Source organism: Schistocerca cancellata, chromosome 5, assembly GCF_023864275.1.
Source record: "Schistocerca cancellata isolate TAMUIC-IGC-003103 chromosome 5, iqSchCanc2.1, whole genome shotgun sequence".
NCBI classification, from domain to species: Eukaryota; Metazoa; Arthropoda; class Insecta; order Orthoptera; family Acrididae; genus Schistocerca; species Schistocerca cancellata.
Genome location: NC_064630.1, coordinates 215,247,319 through 215,261,954, shown reverse-complemented (window position 1 = coordinate 215,261,954; position 14,636 = coordinate 215,247,319).

Here is a 14,636-nt window from a genome sequence, read left to right as displayed (position 1 = left end):
TTGGTGTGGCGCCTGGAAAAGGCAGGCGTCCTATCTCGGTGGAAGTTATTGACAAACCTGCTGTTGCTGTAACTGACCTCGCAGCACATGTCCCGGGTAATGCTAGAGACCGTGCAGTGTCACGTGAATTGTCCATGCCATTGTCAACATTATGGGCAGTTTTAAGATCTATTTTACACTGGTAGCCGTATATGATCCAGATGATGCAGCAACTGAAACCTCACGAACCGCAGCAACGTTCTCAATTTGTTCTTTGGTGTGTGGCACGGATCGAAGTTGATGATATGTGGCTGAGCAATATTCTCTGGAGAGACGAGGCACATTTTACACTGCAGGGTGTAATGAATACACAGAACCGCCGAATTTGGGGTACTGTTATACGGCGTGTTGTGCATGCAGAGCTACTGTACTCGCTATATGTGACAGTGTGGTGTGCATTCACAAGCACCTTTATTCTCGATCCGTCTTCTGTGAAGACAATGCAGCCAGAGGGACTGACAGTTGTACCGTGACATCTGTACATTATCGAGACCTTCTTGAACACCATGTAATTCCTTATTTGAAAGAGCATAAATGTGTAAAAACGACTGCAAGATGAGACAAACCTCAAGTCGTTCGCCCACGTAAAGACCTGCGTAGTGCAACCTTCCACGAACTTGCTATGTCCAGAGGCTTTTCATATGCATGACCTGTAACACTACCTAATCTGCCTCCATATGACTTTTGGCTCTGGGGATATATAAAAGTACGCGTATACCAGGGATACGTCGGTTCTCTACCTGGCCTGAAGGGCAGTAAACGGGAATAGTTTGCTCAGATACCACCGAAACTGCTGCGAGAAACTGTTGATCACCTCGTTTTACAGATGCAGTATCTTATCGCCGGCCGCGGTGATCTAGCGGTTCTAGGCGCTCAGTCCGGAACCGCGCGACTGCTACGGTCGCAGGTTCGAATCCTGCCTCGGGCATGGATGTGTGTGATGTCCTTAGGTTAGTTAGGTTTAAGTAGTTCTAAGTTCTAGGGGACTGATGACCACATATTTTAAGTCCCATAGTGCTCAGAGCCATTTGAACCATTTGAACCATCTTGTCGACGTCTCCGGTGTTCATATTGAACAAATTGTGTAAGCGGCTCTTAATAATAAAATCAGCATTGTATCTGTCACTCTTCTTTGAACTTTTCTGCGCTCGTTCCGTTCCTAAGCCACGACGTGTGGAAACAATTCTATACATCTTTCTTGCATTCACAGAGCCAGATTAGCTCCTGGTAGCCAAATTCTAACTAATTTGTTTTGTATTGTAAATCGGTTCCGCAGTAGCAAATTAGCATGTCTACCAAGTTTTGTTGCCGTACAGTAACTACAGCCTACACCAGATCTTTATAAGTAGCCGCACTTTAGTCAGCGGACGAGGGCTAGCGCGCCGAGTTGGTCGTGCTCTGTTGTCGCCCCGAGAGCTGGCGTTTGACAGGGGAAGTGGGGGCGGTAGCGAATCATACGGAGGGCGAGCGTGGGCTCCCAGAGTGGCAATATCTGTGTAGCTCATTCGCTAGATGTCTGCGTCCTTTGCGCTCTGCTATTGGAGCAGTCACTATATATGAGAAATTCCGATGCTTAGTAGACGACAAAACACGCTCTGAAAGCACGTGGCTGGTTGTCCCAGTGCTGCAAAGCCATGGAGGAGAAAAATGGTGGAAGGAGCGGCTATGACAGACTAAACTAACTCGTTAAAGAGTGAAAAGCATGTACGTTCTGATGAAATGTGAACCCAGGAAAATACTGGAAAGTCATTACGACAGAAATAAAGGACAAATTATAGAGAGTGCGGGGCTACAAGAGCGCCCTCTATGCGATGAAAAGTTTTTAAGTTTTAAAAACAAAAATATGGTCGACATTAGTCGTTGAAGTAGAAGTCTTCATTTCTGTTGCAAATCGATTTCAGTCACTGCGTGACCACCATCAGTGCTGCAGACAAACAAGAATAAAATAATCAGACTGCACTGTAGCGTACTACACATGCCTAACTATACAAGCAAGAACATACAGAATAGATCGTTTTCATCAACACACCCACTATTAAAACCCCGTGGACTCGTTCATACGAGCAGCAAAACTCCAGTATCTGCACAGACCAATGATGAGCACTTGGCCGGCCGCTGCGACCGAGCAGTTCTAGGCACTTCAGTCCGGAACCACGTGACCGCTACGGTCGCAGGTTCGAATCTTGCCTCGGACATGGATGTGTGTGATGACCTTAGGTTAGTTAGGTTTAAGTAGTTCTAAGTTCTAGGGGACTGATGACCTCAGATGTCAAGCCCCATAGTGCTCAGAGCCATTTGAACCATCTGATGCCGCGCGCGATTAGCCGAGCGGTATTAGGCGCTGCAGTCATGGACTTTGCGGCTGGTCCCGGCGGAGGTTGGAGTCCTCCCTCGGGCATGGGTGTGTGTGTGTTTGTCCTTAGGATAATTTAGGTTGAGTAGTGTGTAAGCTTAGGGACTGATGACCTTAGCAGTTAAGTCCCATAAGATTTCACACACATTTGAACATTTTTTGAACCATCTGATGAGTACTTGTCAAACCGAAGGTACAAATGCAGCTGCTCACTGTGAACACCGTACACAGCAGCACGCTCTTTAATGATAATTATTTCAAAATCTTTTCTTAATGAAAATCCAAGACGTAGCGAAAACAGTGTCTAATCCACACAGAAAAAACCTTGAACGTAAAAATCTGCAGATTACATTGTAAATCATAAAACTGACAGTACTCACGACGGCTACCCTGTGGTTCAGGAACAATGTCCCAAAGTAGATGATGCAGCATGAGCCATACTAGAACATAATATTGCATCCATTGTATTAACATAACCCTGAAGTAACTCCAGCGGAACCAAAATAAGTGGGTCACACTATTTCGCTCTTTCACATTAATTTTGGTACTCGTAAAATTCCAGATGCCCTTTTGACAACGAAGTTTAAAAAGCGATTTAAGTATAAAGTTACACGACAAGTGCGTAAAACATTTTAAAAAATACATCCAACAATCATCATTATACGCATTTAAGTAGACTGACTGTACTCACTTTCTCTAGCAGTAATTTTGACACTCATTCATTTGTGAATGACGTATAAAAACCATGTAGATATAAACACATACACAACACCATCTATAACCTTTGAAAAATAGCATAGACAATTCTCATTATCATATTTACGTGGAGTGACATTGACATTATGTATTGCCATAACACGCTCTTGGCGTTTGAATCTGGAGAATGATTACTCCACTTTAAAATTTAGTTGCAGTAGTCTCCAATATAGCATGACAGTTGGCTGTTATCAATTTTTTCTTATCTAAACATAAACAGAAACAAATATCCAATCATAAATATAAACGAAGACTAACAGTGTGCACTCGTTCCAAATAGATTTTGCTGTGGCAAGGTGTGTTGCTGCAGTGGCACGATGATCTACGTATTCATTGGAATCCCGTGGACATGACGAATCTCTATTTTTCGTAGTCGGCACCAGAAGTGATGCGAAGCACTCCAAAAATGAGTGCTTTTCATTGTCGTCTGGTAGTTGAACGGTGTACTGCATATCTCCATTTCCTCAAGCATATCGAGGTATCGTCCTTTTCGACCCTGCGCAACAATTTTAGTAGTTTTTTTGAAAGACATGTTTACGCCAGTGACCGTTAAACTTTTTATTTCCCCTATTGCAATTTCGGCCTTAGGCCACTATCAAGTGCAGATGTTAAAGCCAAAGCATGTGATTTTCAACCTTGTTGGTTTTTGTTATGACCCCTCATGTAATAATTTTACACTCATCCACCCCCGATAGCACGGAACATCAGCTGTATACAATTTCAGTGTTACAACCCCCTGAGGTCAGGTGTTGTAATATTTCAGGACGACCGAGAAATATGGTTTGGGAGCGAGGAGTGACTCACGTCGAAGCGTGCGGAGAGACTTCGGCAAGTGTGTGATTGACTTTATTGCATTTAAGGTACGAAGCCGGCCTTTCGCTGGTCCTCGTGATGGCGCCACGTTGCACCCGTGCGTGGGTCAGCGCCAACGGCAGTGCCGGAATCCGTTGCGTCGGCGTCCAGTCGCCCAGCCTTGCGGACGTAGCGCTCCTATCCACGCTACGGCTAAATGGCCGCTGCGTGTGCTGGCTGTTCAGGTAGCCCGGAACGCTGCTGGCTGCTCGCTCAAGCGCAACTCGTGGACGCCAAGTAGAGCGTCGAATGGAAACAGTCGACCGCCGTCGTTGTGGTGAGCCTTAGCAGCTCAGGCCGTGCGCCGAGGGCAGCTCGGTCAGTGGCCGCAGACGGCTCTGGACCCTGTGTGGGGCGGCGGGTGGAAATTATTTGGTTTTTGTCCTGTTATTTAAATGTAGAGTGTAATGTAGAAGAAAAGATGCATTTCCCGGACGATTCACCATATGTGAGGCGGCGGGTGGAATTATTGTTGTTAAAAAATGCTTTGTTATTTCCCGGCCGATTAGCAACATACACTCCTGGAAATTGAAATAAGAACACCGTGAATTCATTGTCCCAGGAAGGGGAAACTTTATTGACACATTCCTGGGGTCAGATACATCACATGATCACACTGACAGAACCACAGGCACATAGACACAGGCAACAGAGCATGCACAATGTCGGCACTAGTACAGTGTATATCCACCTTTCGCAGCAATGCAGGCTGCTATTCTCCCATGGAGACGATCGTAGAGATGCTGGATGTAGTCCTGTGGAACGGCTTGCCATGCCATTTCCACCTGGCGCCTCAGTTGGACCAGCGTTCGTGCTGGACGTGCAGACCGCGTGAGACGACGCTTCATCCAGTCCCAAACATGCTCAATGGGGGACAGATCCGGAGATCTTGCTGGCCAGGGTAGGTGACGTACACCTTCTAGAGCACGTTGGGTGGCACGGGATACATGCGGACGTGCATTGTCCTGTTGGAACAGCAAGTTCCCTTGCCGGTCTAGGAATGGTAGAACGATGGGTTCGATGACGGTTTGGATGTACCGTGCACTATTCAGTGTCCCCTCGACGATCACCAGTGGTGTACGGCCAGTGTAAGAGATCGCTCCCCACACCATGATGCCGGGTGTTGGCCCTGTGTGCCTCGGTTGTATGCAGTCCTGATTGTGGCGCTCACCTGCACGGCGCCAAACACGCATACGACCATCATTGGCACCAAGGCAGACGCGACTCTCATCGCTGAAGACGACACGTCTCCATTCGTCCCTCCATTCACGCCTGTCGCGACACCACTGGAGGCGGGCTGCACGATGTTGGGGCGTGAGCGGAAGACGGCCTAACGGTGTGCGGGACCGTAGCCCAGCTTCATGGAGACGGTTGCGAATGGTCCTCGCCGATACCCCAGGAGCAACAGTGTCCCTAATTTGCTGGGAAGTGGCGGTGCGGTCCCCTACGGCTCTGCGTAGGATCCTACGGTCTTGGCGTGCATCCGTGCGTCGCTGCGGTCCGGTCCCAGGTCGACGGGCACGTGCACCTTCCGCCGACCACTGGCGACAACATCGATGTACTGTGGAGACCTCACGCCCCACGTGTTGAGCAATTCGGCGGTACGTCCACCCGGCCTCCCGCATGCCCACTATACGCCCTCGCTCAAAGTCCGTCAACTGCACATACGGTTCACGTCCACGCTGTCGCGGCATGCTACCAGTGTTAAAGACTGCGATGGAGCTCCGTATGCCACGGCAAACTGGCTGACACTGACGGCGGCGGTGCACAAATGCTGCGCAGCTAGCGCCATTCGACGGCCAACACCGCGGTTCCTGGTGTGTCCGCTGTGCCGTGCGTGTGATCATTGCTTGTACAGCCCTCTCGCAGTGTCCGGAGCAAGTATGGTGGGTCTGACACACCGGTGTCAATGTGTTCTGTTGTCCATTTCCAGGAGTGTATGTGGGGCGGCGGGTGGAATTTAATTGTTAATATATGTAGAATGTTATGTAGAAAAGATGCATTTCCCGGCCGATTAACCATATGAGGGCGGCGGGTGGAATTAATTGTTGTTGAATGTTCCTATTATTCATGCAATCTTTTGCCGTTCTCAAAACTGGCTCTCTAACTACAATATTGGCAACCAGAAAGTGATTAATAAAACTTGATGCCTGTAATTACAATTCCTAGTGCCCACTTCATCTGAGAAATACATTTATAGCTACAGCTTATAGCTCTGAGGAATTAGGAGATTGTCTGGGATTCATAATGCAAACGATTCTGTATAAAAGGTTCACTATATTCTGAAAGTCACAGACCAAAAATAAGCCACACAATCCAACTACCAGAGCAGTTCAGAGTCTAATGCGCTGATGCAACTATAAGTGTTCAAATTAAACGTTTAAGTGAATGCTCGCCATAGTTTGATGATAATGTTCATCAAACGCCACGCTAAATAATGGTAGAATGTCTGTCCCGTGGCGGCACGTGAAAATACGACATACGCAAACTGAAGACAGATCATTAAAGTCATCCCAGAATTAACACTTCACTCGAAAACGATTTCATGGTTACTCGTATCCCGAGTAACTTATTATGGCATCCGAGGCTGTTTATAGCAATGATACCGACGCGACGCGACGCGACTCCCGGCACAGGCGGTGTGCTATTCAGCGTCTGGAGAGAACTAGGGCCTTTATCTCTCGCGCCGCGTTCTTACATATAAAGCCGCGGTACGGACAGCTAAGGGAACGCCTAATCAGTTCCGCTCTCCCGACTAGCCGCTGGGCTAGTAATGCACCATTTAAGTTATCGAATAAATCATTGCTTCCTTTGCTGACGGCCGATAAAGCTCTCAATTTAAATGTGCAATCAGCACACAGGTAAGTAATCATAATAAAAGTCTGACGTGACTAAGTCAAATATTTTGGGCGAGAGAATTAATTTAATTACTCTACATGCAGTAGACGAGCTCTGAACTTGCTCTTTGGAGATACGCTATAGCTATAGTTTTATAGTTGTTGTGTTGAAACTTCTCACACCTTTATGATTATAGCGGATCTCCCTTCTACTTAAATTCAAACATCCTAGCCTTATTTATTCGCCTACTTAATCTATCTTGCTTCCTTAATTTCTAAGACAAAAACCAGAAAATCATAAATTTCAACTAAAATTTTAATTCATGAGATCCAAAATACTGTTTCTACTAAATTATTATGAAAAAGGAATCCAAATATAAATTTTTAAGTCTCTAGCTCTTTACTGTTGCGCCAATGATTTTTACAGAAAAACGTCCAAATTTCGAAAATGGTTAAAGTTATTGAACTGATATTCAACACATATTGATTTAGTATTACTCCTGACATTCTATAAACGTTTCAGGTTATTTACTTGATTTTTAAAGTATTGCGCAACATTTATGACATCAGAGCTAGTTACAGCGGAATGGCTGGCACACAATGGAAAGACTGATGTGAATTTTATACGGCGTGAGTAGGCTGCTTCCCTACACCTGGATGCAGCGAATTCGCGCTCCGGCCCTGTTCATGCAGACGGTAGTTCGCAGTCCGCCGGACGACGTCACCAGAGAGTGAAGGCCAGCAGCCCTCTCGCTCCTTGCGAACGTGCAGCTTCAACGTGCGGCCCGCCCGTCCACAGCTATGGTACGATCGTGCAGCGGAGGTTGGCGGTAGTTTCAGACTGCCGGTTGGTCGCCAGTATGCATCACCAGAGGTCGTCGTGGTTGGCCTTAAAAAATCGTCATTCTCTCCAGTTCTAGATGCAGACAGAATAGAAACACGACTGCGTGATTTGAGCCGTTGGCTCGGGTATTTATACATCTTTCCCCTACGCCTCTGACGTAGTTCCTCTGGAGGCGACAAGTGCAGTGCTCTTTAATAATCACAACGTAAGCTTTCCTCAGTCCGCTTCGGCTCCTACACACAGGTCACTAGACGCTGTTCCAACTGCAACGTACGGGTGCTTCACAGCACGTCAGTGCCCTGTGTTGCCCTGTGCTGCCCTGGTCACTTTACACTTGTATACAGTGCCCGCCGAGCCGTATCTTCCCGCCTGCGAGAATGTCGTAAACCTGCCTCGCAGAATAGTTTGCATAAAAACATCGCCTCCGCCTGCCATCCGATGTGCCAGTCAGTCCCTTAACTACTATCTTCCAGCCACAGATGTGCGAAATTTACAAGAATTCCCCAAAACCTCGCTTGTACGTGGTGCAGCATACCTCCTCCCTTCCGTGAAGATTCGTCCCGAACCTTTAAGATCGTTCTACCACTCAGCTACCTTGACTCTAATAATTTGCATGTGGAGGACAATCTCCCGAATTCCCTATACACTAACGAAGCCCTTAAAACTGATTGCGTCTCCATTCTACTGGTAACTGGTGTGTTGACACGTTCACAGCCTGTGCCCTCTTACATATTACCCAGAAATACAGTACACAAAAGCCTGCTAGAAACACGCCACATCTGGTGGCCGATGCACTCGCCACTAATACTTTGTGCTCCTGTTCTTCCTGGAGATGGTGCACGTGCTGCCACATTTGTTCCATCGTAATTCCTCCTTGCTGGGACTCTATTAATCACTCCGACTGCAAAATCTCTGAATTGAGAGTGTCACTTAAGTACGTTAAACTTTGAACGGGTAATACTCCGAGAGATACACCTGGCCAATACAACGTATACCGCGACAGTGTCATAACAGTTGAAACTGTAAACGTAGCAGGAAGAGAAAAATCGGTCCTGTCTACATCAAAAGTGGTGCCATTAACGATCTTTCAGCTTTCCCGAAGCTCGAGTTTTTCTAACCGTACAGTTCCCTGCGTGAATATACAGTATAACCAGTTTTTACCCACTCTGGAAGCACGTTTTGGCTGATAGAAGCTCCATTCCACAATCGTCCCATTTACTTCCTCCAGAAACAAACTCACTTCTCATGTCCTCATATCAGTCCGTACTTAGAACCCAGCTTAGGAAAACGTAGAATCATATATGCGCCTATATAACGCAGCGATACTTTTCGCCGAGAAAAGGGATTCGATATGAACTTCCTTTATAGCAGAAGTTTCCAATTCCTTTCTTGTTCGCTCCACGTACAAATTTCTTAACATTTACAACAGCTGTAATTGTCAAACCAGTGTCTGTTCCTTCAGACATGCGTATCAGACAGTGTAATAATCAATTATATTAAAACTTACATTCAACTTACCTCGTACACTGACACAACCGTCCTGAAGTGTAAAAATTGCAAGATAGAGAGGTGACCGTTTTCGTGCAAGTTGGGACACTTCACACGTGTTTTTCAGTGACAAAAACTGACAGCTGCCGTGACTTGTGTCATTTTGCTTGCTGGGGTGCGAAATAACCATGGCTAAAGCTTTGCTCTCTCATGTCTCTTAATGGCATATATGATCAGCACTCTGGAAATAATTACTGCCTAGTGTTGATGAAAAAATTTATCATGTCCTGCATATTTTCCTATTCTCCCTGTTTACAGATTAATGTTTGGTTTTGCGCGTCTGAAAATTTCGTCACACAATTCTTCTCGTATTATAGCAAAAGCATTTCCATTGTACGCTTTCGATAGCAAGAAATCAGTTTAGGTGACTCAATGGCAATGGATTGTGCAAAGTTTCTGTACCATAACAACTCGTTTCCATGCTGCCAATTTATTGCGTAGCAATCGCGCTTGTGCAGTGAGTGTAGATAGGCACGCAAATGTTTCATAGCAGCTGCTTTATTTCCTCACAGCAGAACGATTTGTTTAATCTGTGTTCCGATAACTGCGGTACTTGCTGCACTCGATTGTTGTCGGCAGCATGTGGAAACACAGCAGCGTGTGCGTCTCTCTGTCCCTAACACCCCCTCCAACCTCTCTCACGCTTTATCTCTCTCTCTCTCTCTCTCTCTCTCTCTCTCTCACACACACACACACACACACACACACACTAAATGGTTCAAATGGGACTTAACATCTAAGGTGATCAGTCCCCTAGACTTAGAACTACTTAAATCTAACTAACCTAAGGACATCGCACACATCCATGCCCGAGGCAGGATTCGAACCTGCGACCGTAGCGGTCGCGCGGTTCCGACTGAAGCGTCTAGAACCCCTCGGCCACACTGGCCGGCAGCAAAATTCATAAATTAATGGATTCTGCATGCCAGACGACACATTGCGCCTGCCGCTTTTCTGTTGCCATTTTGCATTTCGGTGTACTCTAAGTCAAATGTAAAATGGGCAACAGAGTCAAAAGGAATTACTTTGAAAGCTGCTAAACTATTTGTAATGAAATACGATTCCTCATCTCCAAGAGTGTCCAAGTTATAAGGGTTTGAAATGATAGTGCGACTTTATACACAAACTGTATTATTTTTACAATAAGCTAACAACTAATATTCTTATGTACAAACAAAGAAGAGAAGAAGAAGGCTAATCAGAGAATCTCATCCCTTATAAATTACTGACTCTTCAAGCGTTTGTGTACCTATTACACGGTGCACGCGAATAAGCACAGGAGCGCTCCAATAATCCATCAAAAATTTCATCCAGTCATCCAAGTTTTCTGGGACCTTTCGTTTTTCCACATTTTTCCTAGGGATCTGACTGACAGCGCATTACAGGCAATTCAGTACACTGACAAGAATCAAGTGAAAAGATTCAAGAAATCAAGAATCAGTGCACGTGATAAAAAAGCGCAATGTTCGTGCAGTGATATACGAAAGCATTTGTAATCGTAATCAAATTTATAAGTAAACTCAGAAAAATGCATTAAACTATGCTACCAAATCAGAATCTTACTCAGTTTACATTTGTTTTTAAGTCTGTTGTTGTTTTAGGTTACACCAAACAAAGAATGCATTAACAGGCAGACAACTAGCCTAGTACTGGAAGGGTCAATTAAGGAATAAACTGTGGCCTTGTTGAAGCCTATATATATACCCCCATTTACACATAATCGCGCGCGTGAGTGCTCCTGCGTACATTCACGTGCACGCGAGTAAAAGATACACAAACGCTTGAAGAGTCATAAATGTATAGAGGGTAAATGCTCTGATTAGCCTTGTTCTCTTCTTTGTTTGTACTTAAGAATATTCAGTTGTTAACTGATTTTAAAAATAGTACAGGTTGTCCATAAAGTCCCACATTTATTTGAAAAACTCGTAACTTGAAAACTATTGCAGGTGAAGCATCGTATTTCGTTACAAATCGTTTAGCAGCTTCCAAAGTATATTCCTTTTCCCTGAACGTGCTCGAACAATTCCTGCTACAACACATCGACGATCTACTTCCAGCTATCACCTTTCAGCATGACGGTGCACCTCCATTATTTTGTCATCAGTCTACTGACTGGTTTGATGCGCGGCTCGCCATGAATTCCTTTCCTGTGCTAACCTCTTCATCTCAGACTAGCACTTGCAACCTACGTCCTCAATTATTTGCTTGACGTATTCCAATCTCTGTCTTCCTCTACAGTTTTTGCCCTCTACAGCTCCCTCTAGTACCATGGAAGTCACTCCCTCATGTCTTAGCAGATGTCCTATCATCCTGTCCCTTCTCCTTATCAGTGTTTTCCACATATTCCTTTCCTCTCCGATTCTGCGTAGAACCTCCTCATTCCTTAGCTTATCAGTCCACCTAATTTTCAACATTCGTCTATAGCACCACATCTCAAATGCTTCGATTCTCTTCTGTTCCGGTTTTCCCACAGTCCATGTTTCACTACCATACAATACAGACGTACATCCTCAGAAATTTCTTCCTCAAATTAAGGCCGATATTTGATATTAGTAGACTTCTCTTGGCCAGAAATGCCTTTTTTGCCATAGTGAGTCTGCTTTTGATGTCCTCCTTGCTCCGTCCGTCATTGGTTATTTTACTGCCTAGGTAGCAGAATTCCTTAACTTCATTGACTTCTTGACCATCAATCCTGATGTTAAGTTTCTCGCTGTTCTCTTTTCTACTACTTCTCAGTACCTTCGTCTTTCTCCGTTTTACTCTCAAACAATACTGTGTACTCATTAGACTGTTCATTCCGTTCAGCAGATCATTTAATTCTTCTTCACTTTCACTCAGGATAGCAATGTCATCAGCGAATCGTATCATTGATATCCTTTCACTTTGTATTTTAATTCCACTCCTGAACCTTTCTTTTATTTCCATCATTGCTTCCTCGATGTACAGATTGAAGAGTAGGGGCGAAAGGCTACAGCCTTGTCTTACACCCTTCTTAATACGAGCACTTCGTTCTTGATCGTCCACTCTTATTATTCCCTCTTGGTTGTTGTACATATTGTATATGACCCGTCTCTCCCTATAGCTTACCCCTACTTTTTTCAGAATCTCGAACAGCTTGCACCATTTTATATTGTCGAACGCTTTTTCCAGGTCGACAAATCCTATGAAGGTTTCTTGATTTTTCTTTAGCCTTGCTTCCATTATTAGCCGTAACGTCAGAATTGCCTCTCTCGTCCCTTTACTTTTCCTAAAGCCAAACTGATCGTCACCTAGCGCATCCTCAATTTTCTTTTCCATTCTGCTGTATATTATTCTCGTAAGCAGCTTCGATGCATGAGCTGTTAAGCTGATTGTGCGATAATTCTCGCACTTGTCAGCTCTTGCCGTCTTCGGAATTGTGTGGATGATGTTTTTCCGAAAGTCAGATGGTATATCGCCAGACTCATATATTCTACACACCAACGTGAATAGTCGTGTTGTTGCCACTTCCCCCAATGATTTTAGAAATTCTATCCCTTCTGCCTTATTTGACCGTAAGTCCTCCAAAGCTCTTTTAAATTCCGATTCTAATACTGGATCCCCTATCTCTTCTAAATCGACTCCTGTTTCTTCTTCTATCACATCAGACAAATCTTCACCCTCATAGAGGCTTTCAATGTATTCTTTCCACCTATCTGCTCTCTCCTCTGCATTTAACAGTGGAATTCCCGTTGCACTCTCAATGTTACCACCGTTGCTTTTAATGTCACCAAAGGTTGTTTTGACTTTCCTGTATGCTGAGTCTGTCCTTCCGACAATCATATCTTTTTCGATGTCTTCACATTTTTCCTGCAGCCATTTCATCTTAGCTTCCCTGCGCTTCCTATTTATTTCATTCCTCAGCGACATGTATTTCTGTACCCCTGATTTTCTCGGAACATGTTTGTACTTCCTCATTACATCAATCAACTGAAGTATTTCTTCTGTTACCCATGGTTTCTTCGCAGCTACCTTCTTTGTACCTATGTTTTCCTTTCCAACTTCTGTGATGGCCCTTTTTAGAGATGTCCATTCCTCTTCAACTGTACTGCCTACTGCGCTATTCCTTACTGCTGTATCTATAGCGTTAGAGAACTTCAAACGTATCTCGTCATTCCTTAGTACTTCCGTATCCCACTTCTTTGCGTATTGATTCTTCCTGACTAATGTCTTGAACTTCAGCCTACTCTTCATCACTACTATATTGTGATTTGAGTCTATATCTGCTCCTGGGTACGCCTTACAATCCAGTATCTGATTTCGGAATCTCTGTCTGACCATGATGTAATCTAATTGAAATCTTCCCGTATCTCCCGGCCTTTTCCAAGTATACCTCCTCCTCTTGTGATTCTTGAACAGGGTATTCGCTATTACTAGCTGAAACTTGTCACAGAACTCAATTAGTCTTTCTCCTCTTTCATTCCTTGTCCCAAGCCCATATTCTCCTGTAACCTTTTCTTCTACTCCTTCCCCTACAACTGCATTCCAGTCGCCCATGACTATTAGATTTTCGTCCCCCTTTACATACTGCATTACCCTTTCAATATCCTGATACACTTTCTCTATCTGTTCATCTTCAGCTTGCGACGTCGGCATGTATACCTGAACTATCGTTGTCGGTGTTGGTCTGCTGTCGATTCTGATTAGAATAACCCGGTCACTGAACTGTTCACAGTAACACACCCTCTGCCCTACCTTCCTATTCATAACGAATCCTACACCTGTTATACCATTTTCTGCTGCTGTTGATATTACCCGATACTCATGTGACCAGAAATCCTTGTCTTCCTTCCACTTCACTTCACTGACCCCTACTATATCTAGATTGAGCCTTTGCATTTCCCTTTTTAGATTTTCTAGTTTCCCTACCACGTTCAAGCTTCTGACATCCCACGCCCCGACTCGTAGAACGTTATCCTTTAGTAGATTATTCAATCTTTTTCTCATGGTAACCTCCCCCTCGGCAGTCCCCTCCCGGAGATCCGAATGTGGGACTATTCCGGAATCTTTTGCCAATGTAGAGATCATCATGACACTTCTTCAATTACAGGCCACATGTCCTGTGGATACACGTTACCAGTCTTTAATGCAGTGGTTTCCATTGCCTTCTGCATCCTCATGTCGTTGATCATCGCTGATTCTTCCGCCTTTAGGGGCAATTTCCCACCCCTAGGACAAGATAGTGCCCTGAACCTCTATCCGCTCCTCCGCCCTCTTTGACAAGGCCGTTGGCAGAATGAGGCTGACTTCTTATGCTGGAAGTCTTCGGCCGCCAATGCTGATTATTTATCAAAATTCAGGCAGTGGCGGGGATCGAACCCGTACCGAAGACGTTTTGATTAGGAATCAAAGACGCTACCCCTAGACTGGAGACTGAATGTGCAGAATG